The sequence below is a fragment of the Uloborus diversus genome, chromosome 2 (genome assembly GCF_026930045.1).
Source record: "Uloborus diversus isolate 005 chromosome 2, Udiv.v.3.1, whole genome shotgun sequence".
In the NCBI taxonomy this organism is placed as follows: Eukaryota; Metazoa; Arthropoda; class Arachnida; order Araneae; family Uloboridae; genus Uloborus; species Uloborus diversus.
In genome coordinates this window covers 170,409,383-170,423,247 of record NC_072732.1, presented here as the reverse complement: position 1 = coordinate 170,423,247, position 13,865 = coordinate 170,409,383, and positions in this window count along the sequence as shown.

The following is a 13,865-nucleotide window of genomic DNA, read 5'->3' as shown; positions in this document are numbered from 1 at the left end:
TAGCATGGAGCAAAGGAGAGTCAGAGGTGACATGATTCAGTTCAAATTTATCAAAATGAAAGATGTTGAGTTAAATTTTTGCACGGAGAGCAGGATGAGGTGTCATTGTTTTAAGCTATTCAAATCTCAGGCTAACCTATAAATTAGGAAAAATTACTACTTTAGTAGGACTGTGGGCAGTTGGAACAACTTCCTGAAAAAGGCGGTAATCAACAAGGAGGTGGACAGCTTTAAGAGAGCCAGTGATCATCGTCGGGGACTAATAAACTGACTAAGACTAGCCTAGCTGGGCTCAGAGCCTGTTGTTGGTCGTCACATTTCTGTTTGTAATTTGGCTACCAAAGTTACAAAAAATCGTAGCTACTTTTGCATGTTTGGTAGCCATTAAAAAGAAAAAAAGTATGCATGTAGTGCAAAATGTAAATACCCTATTCACCATTAGTATTATTATAACAAGAAAGTTACACAGGACATATTTTTTAATATAAGCATGCAATAAAAAAAATATTTAAAGTTTTTAAATATAATACAAATGTAGGCAATTATAATTAAATGAAAGCATGTGAGAACTCCTTCTCAGTTCTTTAGTTTACTTATTCGTCAGAAAGTGTCTGTCAGCTGATATTTTTTTTGCCGGGAAATTTTGAATTGTAAAAGGCCGTAAACGCAAAATCGCCCCCCCCCCCAAAAAAAAGAATCGAAAAACGGACTATTCTTAAATTACTATTAGATGTTAAGTCACAAGAAATAATTGATTTCTCCACTTTAATTGAAAATATTCATTCTTAAATGAAGGACGAAACAAACAAAAACTACTTTTACGAATTGAACTCAAGATAACACTTACCAAAAACTCTAGAGATGGTCTCGAATAGGATCGGGAGCGTGTTGTTGTAGCGCGATATTATTTTTAACAAAAAAGAAACACAGGGTGAAAATAATCAGTTATCCAACGTTTTGAAGCATGAAAATGCAAATTACTGCAGACACGTGTTTTGGTATTATAAGGAACACCTTTTTCAATGCAAAGAAATATGAGTTTCTGAATGAAAAGTCATCCGAGAAAAGGCTTCAAAACGTTGGATAACTGATTATTTTAATTTTCAGCACAAAGGTATTTATTTCTTATACAGGATTGTCACTTTTGTTGACTGCGACTTTATTCTTGGGTAGCCATTTTCAACGATATGGTCGCCAGTTGTCGACTGGCTACTGCTAAACTAGACCTTTAGGGAATCGACCAGGTTGAGCCGTTTATCTACTTTTCATTTTTTGTCTCTAAAAAAACTAAGTGAGAAGCATGATTTTCTTCCATGAGTTCCTCCTCAAACATTTCTCATCCTGACAGATTTTTTGAAAATGTTCAATTCATTAAGCTTTTATAGATAAGTTTTTAACAGAACCCAGTAAAGTGGACCAACGTTGCGCATGCCCAGGGTACGATGGTCCGGTCCGTATTAAGCTAAAAACTTCTGTTACAATTTTGATGATAAACATTACTCAGTATTTTTGTAACTAACTGATTTTCTTTTGTGTTTTAAAATGGAAAAGTATCAAGTTTAAGGGAAAATAAAACATATTAAAAATACATATTAAATTGTCAACTTTTACTTTGACGCTATTTATGCTTGAACAATCTACATTTTTGCAAGAACCAACGCAACATGGGTTAACTTTTCCGCTGCTATACTTGAATATATTTTTTTTCTAATTCTTCTGAAAGTTTTCGTTTTTGTGGTCCTCTGAAAGTGACTCAACGTACCAAAGATTTTCGGTCTGATAAAATGCAATAATGTTTTCCATCGTGTCAAAAAATAAAGCAACTACAAATAATAGTGAACGAAAGGGAACTTATTTCAGGAGGGGAATTCAATTTATTGCTCCAACTTTAATGAAAACTGTTTTAAAAACTAAAGTTGCAGACTTCTGAAACTGAAGCACACATGAAATATATTAATAACACTTATAATAAGCACTGTTCAATATAACTGTCATGTGATTTCACTGAAAGATTCATAGGACTATAACAACTATTTTTTGGTCATAAATTTAAAAAAAAAATATTATTAGTATTAATCGAGACCAGTCCATCGTGCCCCGTGATCCAGCGAGTCCCGACTTCCCTATACTTTTTTATTAACCAGGCCTGGATCTATAAACTTTGGGTCCCCCTGCAACAAAATCTGTAGGGCCCCTCCCCAGAGGCCAGCAGTGTATCTTAGCAACGTTAATAAGTCTTAGTGCTAGTTACTTTTTCTTATTTTTTAATTTCTTGGGCCGTTGGGCCCCTTAAGGACGAGCCCTCCCCTCCCCCCGCACTGCGTGGTCTCAGATCTGAGCCTGTTCTTAACATTTTATTGTGGAAAAATTTATATTACTGTACGAAAGTACCTATTTAAATCAATTCCGCATAGCAAATATATCCTAACTGCTTTAACTGTCTGTAACTCAGAACTACTTTTGAAGTAAATAGGTTGTTGAAGACCTGTTGAAAGTCAAATAACTTTTTCTTATGATATTGATGGAGACTTGTGAAACTTCCGAACGAGTTATAGATCAGTAATTACTGCTTTTAAAACGAAACCCTTTGATTAGTTTTAATAATTTTTAGCACAGTTATTTATTTTATCTAGATTGTTTGCAGGTACTATGTTTTTTTTGAATCCACTGGAACATTTTCATGAAATCAATCTGCTGCGATTGATTATTCAATCGATAGGAAAAAAATATGCCTTGTTGATATGTTTACTAAATCTGTGGGGGTAAAGACTTAAACGAACATTAATTCCTGATAGATGAATATAGAATCTCGGTCTGCCTAGATTTTGAGAATTTTAACGTTTTAGTGGTTGCTATTAACTTTTCAACTCATCGTCTTTTTTTACTTTCTTTTTACAAAAAAGGAAGTATTGTGTTGGCGAAAAAATTTTCACTCAAAAATTGACCTTAATTTCCATTTTACTCACCCCCGAATGAATGATGAGTTTTTTTCGACTCGCCCACACGTGGATAAGTGCCTAAGAACGTATAGACACGCGAAATATCCATTTTGACGATTCTCGAGTGAATTACAACGAGTTTTCTAGTGACGTCTGTGTATGTCGCGTAACTCAAGAACGGTAATCTGGCGATATATCGCCAGTCTTTTGATCGATAAGTTTTGTCGCCAACTTGGCGACAAATTTGGCGATTAAAAAAAATGTTTTAATTTGGCCACTGTTGGTGATATTTAGAGGTAAACTATTGAAATCACATTAAAATTGCCAGTAATGGGGGAAATGAGGGGAAATGACATTAAATGGGAGTAAAAGGAAGTCATGTGATGCACACATCAGCTCGTTTCATTTGTATTTCAAAATTCATTGAGTGGCTTTGAAACTTGTCGTTACAGCATTATAAGAATCGGAAAGCTTTGCTACTCTTCGGCAAGTATTTTTTGCTCCTCAAAAGGAATTAAAAATTCTTTTAAAAATCCTCAAATTATTTTCACCTTTTATATTTTAGTAGGTATTTGAATAGAACGAAGTATCTCGAAAAATATTTCTAGTTTTTTATCTGTTCAATTACATGATGCACCTTGCAGCATCCATTACAGCTTGACTCATTTCCCTCCCTGCATTAAGTTTTTACTTTTCTTTTTCTTCTTCACTCTTTCAAAACGAAATCCAGTTAAGGAGTTCAGGATTTAATAAATATTAAATTTAAAAATAAAAATAAAAATGAGGGGGAGGGAGTTCTAGCAGCATTTTCTACCAGAATTTTCAATTTATATTTCTGATTAACGGTTTTCAGACTGCAAAATGACTGCTCCTGAACTGAGGGAGAGGGGCGGGTGGAGGGGAATAAAGTGTGAAAGGAGTGACGCATTTAGTTTTTTATTCCCAGTTACATAATTAAAAATGAAAGGAATTCAACATAAGAAGGTAGCCTTTTCAAGAATACGTTTCATTAGTGCTTCTTAAAATCTAAAGCATGTTCAGTGACTAAAATGATTCTTAACTCGAATTCCTTTTCAGAGCAACTTTCAAAATGGCTGACTGCCAAGATCGTTGTTGAAACTAAAGCGTGGTGGCTCTATGGCACGAAGAAAACTTTTCTCACGCATTGTGATTCCAACTGCCTCTGAATTAACACGCAACCGTAGCTTTGACACCTAAAGAGAAAGCTGGATCTCAATAATTTCTAACAAAATTTAAATGGACCGTGCAAGAAATGCATTCTTTTTAGAGAAACAAAGATTCTCGCTACCACACACATTCTTCTTTTTTTTCTGTTTTGAAAAATGCATACCATTTCTTAAAGTGCATGTAATTTTTTCCTACTTTAAGGTATTTTTTAATTTTACTTTTGAAAGTTATGTATTGCACGTAATAAAATTTGAATTCTTGTGCCGATTCTCAGAAACATTGCATAATTGTTTAAAGTATTTATTAAACAGTATAATGCATAAGACAACGAGTAAAGAAATGCGTTCGAGTTATTGTAACTGAAAAGAGTGCGCTTAAAGAAACAAAGAAATTTCAGTGAACCCCCGATTTTATGTCCCTTGAATCTACGTTTTTCCCACATTGCATGTTTTTTCGTTAACTAATAATGTTAATTTTACCCGGATGGAAAGTTTGTTACTTATGAATTTCCCGCATTTGACTTTTTCCTTGGGAAGGAAAAAAAGGAAGAAATGTTCTAAAATCACTAATACATTTCCTTTCGTGCTTTTTTTCATTTTATTTTTTACAGCTAATTCAAGCTGTTGAAACTTAATCTATGAAAATAGAAATGTTACTGCTCCATGCGTAGTCGACCTTATGGACTTTTCGTCGGCCAATGAAAATGAACAAGAAGAAACTGAAGTACAGTTTGCCCTTTCTTTTAATAGTGCATTAAAGAGCTTACAAATAGTGAAAGACTATTTTCTTTCCATATAAAGATCAGGAAAAAAACTTGCAAAGTATTTCAATATTGGAAGATGCTGGATTTACTTTTTACTCAATGACTAAGAATAATCCATTATTGTGGTTCTATTATCATTGCATTGATTAACATGAGTTAAAATGATCGAAAATGGTATGCATAATAATGTCCTGTTCGTAAAATACAGATACCCTTTAAAGACTCATTCTTTCCTGCCATCAGTTTTATTTTCTATTTGGTTTTTGCTTTTTATGTATTTCCCGTATTTTACGTTTATTAACGCAGTCCCTTGAGAAACGTAAAATGGGGTTTTCACTGTAGTAAAATTTAAAAGTGGGCATATTATTTATCAATTAGTTATCGTCTTCTGCAATGTTTTATGTTTCTTTGCAATTCGCAACTCCAACGAACTATAGGGGGCACTGTAGTCACTTTCTAATGGCGGACGAAAAAGGTAAAACAAACGCACGTGGTAACAAAGAAAATGCTAATAAGACTAGTAAATTTTGTTCGTATGCATGATTTTTTCGCTTTATTCTATTTAAATTAACTTTCAAAGTCTTGTTGATATTCTGGCCCACGTTGAAAGAAATGAGAATTCAAGAAGCATTACTAAACGTCAAATATTAATGCAAACTACGTAGTTCGTAGTTCTAAGCTTCCATTTATACGATGTTGGATTCAATATTTATCGAATGTTGATAAAACTAAATAATAATTGTGGCCTGACAAGAATAACAATTAATACTAGATAATTTGATTATATGACATTACGAATTATTATCAAACGAAGATGATACTTCTTTGACTTGCTTATTGTTTTGCATTTGTGGCTGAGTTATTTTTCTCAAATTGCCGAATCGGTTAATTTAAAATTTTTCTGTTTCGATGTTTCTAATTTCTGAGTTATTATTTAATTATGTCATGCTATGCAAATCATCAACAAAATTCTCACGGATATATGGTGGTAGTTTTCTTTTCAGTCGATCTACCATTATTTCTTTTTACTTATCGAATTCTGTAATCTTTCTTCCATTTTATTCCATTCATGATAAAAATTAAAAATGGTTTAACTAACATGCGGAATCTCGCCAAGGATACTTTGATCGCAAAATACTAAAACTATAACCCTAAACAAATTTGGCGAAACCTTTCAGCTGAGAATAAAAGCAAAAAAGTAAATTCTTTCTCGCGCGCGTGCGCGGTTAAACATTTTTCATTTTGTTCTTCTATGATATATTTAAGAAAATATTTTGCATACTGTCCTACTGTCCATTCCAACTAAATGCTGCTGTAAAATATGGTTAGTTAAATTAATTTTAGATTAAAAAAAAGAACACATATTCTTACAAATTCACACAAAACAATAAATTTTTTTACCTGGTATAACGTTATCCAAGTTTGTTAATCTAGAGTTTTCTTGTGTTAACACGCTTTCACTATTTCTCAATCAACTCACGTTTTAGAAGGAAATAAGGAAAACTAACATTATTTTGAGAAGCTCGACAATACTACTAAGGGACGAAACAATTTCTGTAGCTGAAAGTAATCTAAGATACATCGATTGCGTTAGTAAATACTACTCAGAACAAACTGCCTGTGTTTACGTCAACAGACACACGTGGAACGCAATGTGGCAATGTTTTAGTTTTTTCGGCAGTTTTGTAAATCACCGCAAGGTAGCGTATTCGAGCGCTGGAGTTGCAAATACTTAATTCGCAACTCCAGATCTCGAATACGCTACCTTGCGGTGATTAATAATACTAAAGAAAAAGGTAAAACATTCCCTTTCACGTGTTTTTTTTGGGGTAAATTACAGGCTTCAGACAGTTTGTGGTGTAATGTAAATTCAGAAGAATGGAAAAGAAAGCTTCCCATAAACACGATGAAAAATTACTGCCATTCAGTAAGCGTCAAAGCAAATTATAAGTTACGTCGTGTGTTTGTTTTGCCTTTTTCATCCGCCATTAGACAGTGGTTGCAGCGCCCCCTATTGTTCATTGGAGTTGCAAATTTAACGACCCTGCACTATGTTTTTTTTCTTTTTTTTCTTTGTTTTTTTTTCGTAATGGCAACGACGAAAGAAGTTAGAATGGCTGAAATGTTTTGTTGTTTTCTTCGCCTGTTGTTGGCGGAATTATTGTTTTACATTTTATGTAAAGATGTGACTGAAAGTTTTTTTTAATGAAAAGCAAAGCATTTTTTTTTATTTAATTTAGTGCAGAAAGACTATTTTAAAATTTCAGAAAAGTGGAATGGAAGAAATCTGTCACCCCGCCAACTACTTCTACTGCAATCATTCTTCTCTGCAACCATACTTTTACACACAAAAAGCTCTATTTACAGGGATGAGATTTCTGCGCATTTTGTCGGGCACCCTGCACATATTTGAATGCAAAACATTTAAGTCAGACTCGAGATAAAATTTCTTCAATGCTACTATAGTGATGTAAAGAGGCATAGCGAACCAGACTTGAATGACTTGGGGTTTCAGCAAAAAAAAAAAAAAAAACTGGCTGAAGAGTGAGACCCGTACTAAGTCGAGTGTAGAAAACGACCCAAACTGAGCTAGTGTGTAAACGCAAAATCTTTGACGATAAAAAATCAAACAGGTGAATAGTTTTTCGAATGAGCATCTTAAAATAATAGAACATGAGCGAAGATTTATAATGATTTCAAGTGCGTATTCCATAGAATGGAAGAAAGATTTTTCAAGACTCATTTTAAACACAGACTAAATGGTCAACTATCGTAATCACAAAGAAAGTTAATCTTCGCAAAAGAGACTATGAAGATAATGAATAAAATGCCCTCCCCCCTCACAGAGAAAGGGGAAAAAAACCCAAAAGTAATTAAGCCCTTTTTTTTTCTTTGTATGCAAACATTTGTTTAGAAACATTAGCTCCAGACTTAGAAACTTCGGCTCCAGGAATTTTTCAAATAATCTTTCATTGATTAAAAGAATTATTTTAAAATGAAGCATATTATTTTTAGGTAAAGAAGAGAAAAACTATCGCTTAACATGTTAGCGAAATCAATTGTAAGTCCTCTCCAATGTTTCAACAAAAGGAATCGTTTAATCCTTCCTCAATTATCCTATCAGACGGTATACAGCACATTAAGTAATAAGTTATCGCCCCCTAAGCCAAGACCAAACTAAAAATACATGCATATACTGACAGCGTGGTTATGTCATCCAGAGACTGAAATTTCAGACTGATGAGTCTATTATAAAGAAAAAAATGCAGTATATGAATTGCGTGACCGGGTTGTCGCTTTATTGCAGATATACAGCGTGTCACAAGAACTTTTTCATCGCATTTCCCAATGTAACAACCGTAACGCCGATATTACAGTCCAAGATTTTCTGGTTCCCTCCAAGCGTTAATGTTTCTTTAACTTCACATTATGATTTTTGAAAATTAAACACAGGAAAGCATAAGGTAAAACACCAGTAGTGGCCAATGTTTCAGTAGTGGACACTTCAAGGTTTAAAACGGACTAGTAGTGGCCACAGTGAAATATATTACTGTGGGTCTACAATATTAATTAATTCTCTGCAAACTCAATATGCGTATTCCTTAATCGTCCCAACTCTTCCTAAGTCGTCCCATTTTCGAATAATGCCAGAATTTCAATTTGTTCAATGTTTTATCCATTTTTTCCCAAACCTCAAAATTTATCCAGTAGTGGCCATTCCAAAATCTGAAAATTTCAGCAGTGGCCATCTCACATTCTTCTACCCGAAGGATTTACATTACTTACTTTAAATTCAAGTTACTGATGAATAAAATTGATTCAATATGAAAGTTACATTAAGTACCAACAAAAAATCACATTATTATTGTCCATTTCTTTCTTCAAAGTATACAAGTGAACTTGAAGTGGCCACTACTGAAACACTGGCCACTACTGATGGTGCTTTACCTTAGTTGGTAAAGAAAAGAATAAGGAAAAGAGCAGGAAAAAAAAATGTGTGGAAGCTGTGTGTTTTAAAATCTCTTTATTCCATTTATACAGACACCATTTCCCTTAAGTGATCGAAAAAAAGGAATGCTTTTGGTCTTGACGGAATAGTAGCTTCAGAAAAGCTTTTAAAAACTACAGCAATTCTCACAAGTATAGCCATTAGAGGTCCGCAAGCATTTAGGAAAGAAAAGTGGTCATTTCCTTTTCCCCAGTAGGTCAAGCGTCTTTGTGTATTAAGCCATAAAAATACTCTATGTAGTTTATGTTCCGTTTATGTTTGGTTTTCATATTTTGTAATCATAACGCTTCATGTACGATATATCGTCGTCTGTTTAACTGGGTTCCTCGGAAATTTCTTTTGTACTTGTAATCATAAACTTAATGTAAATGGATTACTATGTTGGTTTTTTACTTCCTTTTACAAAAAAGGAAGAATTGTATTCGCGAAAAAATTTTCCCTCAAAAATCGGCCTTAATTTCCATTTTTCTCACCGCCGAATGAATGTTGAGTTTTTTTTTCAACCCGATCACAAGTGAATATATGTCTAGGAACGTACAGACACCCGAAATATCCATTTTGATCACCCCCGAGCTAATTGCAACAAGTTTTCTCATAACGTCCGTATGTACGTATCTCGCATAACTCACAAACGGTATGTCCTAGAATATTGAAATTTGGTACGTAGACTCCTAGTGGGGTCTAGTTGTGCACCTTCCCTTTTGGTTGCATTCGGATGTTCCTAAGCGGGTCTTTTGCCCCTTTTTGGGGGAAATCATTGTTTATTTCGATGTAAACTCAAGTTGTGTTATAATTTGTCCGACACTTAGTGATATATCGCCAGTCTTTTGGTCGCCAAGTTTTGTTGCCAACTTGGCGACGAATTTGGCGATTTTTTTTATTTTTAAATTTGGTTTTAATTTGTCTACTGTTGGTGATATTTAGAGAGTAAACAATTGAATCACATTAAAATTGCCAATAGTGGGGAAATGACATTAAATTGGAGTAAAAGGAAGTCATGTGATGCACACATCAGCTCGTTTTTTGTTTTAGAAAAATAATTTATATAGGTTTAGAAAAGTGTAAACAATGTAGTATTGAAAAAGTGTTAATTCTGTACCTCAAAGCTAGACTATCGTAAGTCGCATTATTACTGCTAAGCAGGAGAGCCGGTTTGGTCCCACCTAGATGCGACACTGAGACAAGTATAAAATACAAAATTTGAATTTAAGAATAAGGCTAACTTTTGCTTGTATTGTTACGTGGTTATCACAAAAATGTTTTGTTTTCTATTGCATATTTTCTTTAAGATTATGAATTTTATCTGTACGCCTAACAATCAATCTGCTGCGCTCACCCTGAGTTGAGCGAGTTTTGCACCGTAGCTTTGCAAGTTTTTTAACTCGAAATTCACACTTAGCTATGCAAAACAGTGCCTAAATACTAGTACACAAAAAGGATCTATCGCACGAATGAAAAGTATAACAGTTGAAAGATTCAATTGAAGAAAAAAAAAGAGTTTTATTGAGACTAAGAGAAAAAGGTTGCACAGAAACCACTTATGAAAGATCTACTCAATCTCAATAAGGAAGATTACCCTGTTGTTAACAAAAACGGAAAACATAAAAAAAAGGAACATTTGAATTTTGACGCCTTGAATTCAAATTATGTTTTTCACAGTCACGAATTGCGATAAGACCCTACTCGTATTTTGTGTTTCTACGAACGGAATGGAAATGAAGAAAAAATTCACACCCGCGTCTTGTTATTACTAGTGATTTTCTAGGTTAGATGATACAACGTACGTCATAAAAAAAGAAACAGTATTTAGGATGCGGTAATTATTATAGGGTTATTATGGCCAAATTACACTCGTACACTTATTACAAAGATTATATGTACAGCGTACACCGTTATGATATTTTTTTCTTATCAATCTTAAATGATGGGAATTAGTTATCCAGAAATACTGTATTTAGAAGAAGTTTGCCCATATAAGTTCATCTATATAGGTGTTTTCAATGAAAAAACGTGATTTTACACAAGACCCTCCCCCCCCCCCGTTTTTTAATGTAAAATCGTCTTAAGTTAAACAACAAAATGAATGAACAAACAAGCGAACGATTTGTAACCATAGCAATGAAAATCAGTCCTCTTAATAAGTATCAAAAACGACAAGTCAGACTTTATCTCGTCCTCGTGATAATCTGAAAAATCAGAGCAGCATCAACTTGGGTTAAAAAAAAACAAAAACTCTTGAGAGGCTTACCCTCCCCCCCCCCTTTTGGATCCATTCTACGGAAACAACGGACAAATTGATCCGTACGTGACAGGTCCATATATTTCACGAAAAACTATCATTTAGGGTAACTAACATTTTGTTGCTTAAAAATCAAAAACGTGTGTAAGTTTTTTTGCAAACAGTTTTGCTCCTTACAGTTTAAAATTATTGCTTTTTAATAAATTATATGAGCTGTCATGTGTAGAACAAAATGGCTTCTTCATGGAACGGCCCTATGAATAAAGTATGAAAATACATTTTTTTTTCAACTTCGGCCAAATTTTAAAATATCTGAAAAATATTATATGCGCCAAGTGCTTTTATTCTAAACTGAAAAAAAAAAGGTATCATCAAAATGTCAGCAAGTTAACCATATCATAAAAAGAAGAAAAATATAACAGAAGACTTTCTGCAACTAATTTAACTTTCGAATTGCAATATCGTTAAAAGACATGTGCCCTTAACCATTTCTGAAACATTTCCCGTCTGTAAAATGTCGCAACATCTTGCTGTTAATGATGTTGGAGCGACTGCATCTCATTCTAAAAGTGCACTTGGCTCGGATGGCCCTGTTATTCAGCGCTATTCATTTCCAGTTTAATTTAATTCATTTACTCAGGCCTCTTCTCCATTCTTGAATCGCTTTTCATCTGCAGTTGTTGCCTCACAGCGAATCCCGCAACTGCTTGTTAAAACTGCCATTCGAAATTCCGCGACGCAGGCTATTCTTTGCATAAATAAAGACACGTTTCTGGGAACTCAAGTTCGGGTGTTTTAGCACGCGTGTTATTTCTGATGAATGCTGAAGAACTCGGAATTTTAAAGCAAACATATTTTCAGCGTTCTCTTCAAGTATTTCAGTGATGCACTACACATTGTAATTCAGACGACATATATGCAGGAAGAACTGAGCTTCTTATGAAACGTATCAAGAGTTAAAATATGATAACTGTCTTTTGATAGCTAAAACTTTGTTTTAAAAATTTAAAGACAAAAAGCATTTTCTTGTTGAATATGATGAGTGTATTTCATTCTAGATATTCCGGCGATAGCTAAAAGTGAACTGCAACAATCAAAACTAGGAATAGTATATAATATTCTTTTTGATTTTCAACTATGAAATCTTTGTGAAAAATTTAGGAAGTTTTTTCGAAATGCTTCTTATTTTTATACAGGGTGTTCCCGTTTAACCTGCAAGGCGTCTCTTTTTGCAACCGTTAGTCTTAGATGCAGAGTTACAATTGCAAAAATGTTCAAAATCAACTGAGCAGAGTTGGGATATTGCAAAGTTAAGATATTGGAAGTTTTAACCACAAAAATAAAATGAGTCAAAAGATACAAATTTAATGTAATGCGGGTCCTAGATCCCTTATATTTAGGGAATTAATCTCTATTGAAAAGTAATTCCAACCGAAGAAGTTTGACATTAGTTCCATCAACATTCGTCGAGATATGAAACGCAGCGTTTTGTGACTTACACCACTTTTCACTCGCCGTCAATAGCACCTTTTGGAAGGAAATATGGCGGCTAACAAGGGTTTAAATTATACGTGTGGAAAGAGTTTGTTTTTTCAAATTGCAAGAGCTTTTTCAGTGTGTTTTCTCGTATCATCACATAACATTTGCATAAATTTTCAAATAGCAATTAAACATAGAAACACCTTGATTAAAGTGAAAAACCAACGTAAATAAAGCACACTTTTGAAGAAAATATTTTACAGCATATAGCTATTTCTATTTGAAATAGCTATATGCTGCATCTTCTTCAAAAGTTGTGCTTTATTTACGTTGGTTTTTCATTTTAATCATATTATAGCACAAAGCTTATATGATAATTTTTCATAGAAATACCTTTTTTTTTTTTTACTCCGACAACCTGTCACTCTTCTGAAAGGGCGATAAATTTCAATCTCATCCTTTGCACGGTCCCTTAAAACTTTTAACTCGAATATCTCCTTGAGCTTTGGTCGCACAAATGTCAAGTTTTTTGAGTCAGCAGTAATTTTCAGTGGAGATTATTTCCCTAAATATAAGTTAGGGTACCTAAAGACCATATAAAAAGTTAAATTTTGTATTTTTTGACCCTTTTTTTTTCTGTTTAAACTTTCGGTATTTTAACTCTGCATCTGATTTTGCAAATTTTTACAGTTGGAGGTATGCATCTAGGACCAACGGTTGCGAAGATAGAGGTCTTGCAATTTAAACGGGAATACCTGTATATATGTAATGCTAAACAATATAGCTGTACTAAAATGTGGACTAATTCCCTGTACTAAAGCTGAAAGCCTAATGCTTGTGTTCGGAGTTTTACTCGAAACATACCTCCTCATCAGTTGAAATATCTGGCTATTGAACTAAAAATGCCAATTTTCTGTTTCTGTTTATAGGATTTAAGTTCTAAACAAAACGGTCAAACAGAAGATATTACAGTTAATGAAAAATGTTTAAGCTATTTTTTTTACTTAATAAGCCTACACTTACGACCATTTACTTTTGAATAAATGATTAAATTTAGGATAACCCTTAACATCAGTTTTTGTTTGTACAATAGAAATTATGTGGAATGCATTAATGAAAAAAATGGTGCTAAAATAAATGAATTACTTACATTATGTTATCGTAGCTCTTTATTAATGTTGCGACATCTAATGATGAGAGCTGCTTCGTACCAGTTACAGTTCCTTTCTTTGCTAACTAAGCTATCAG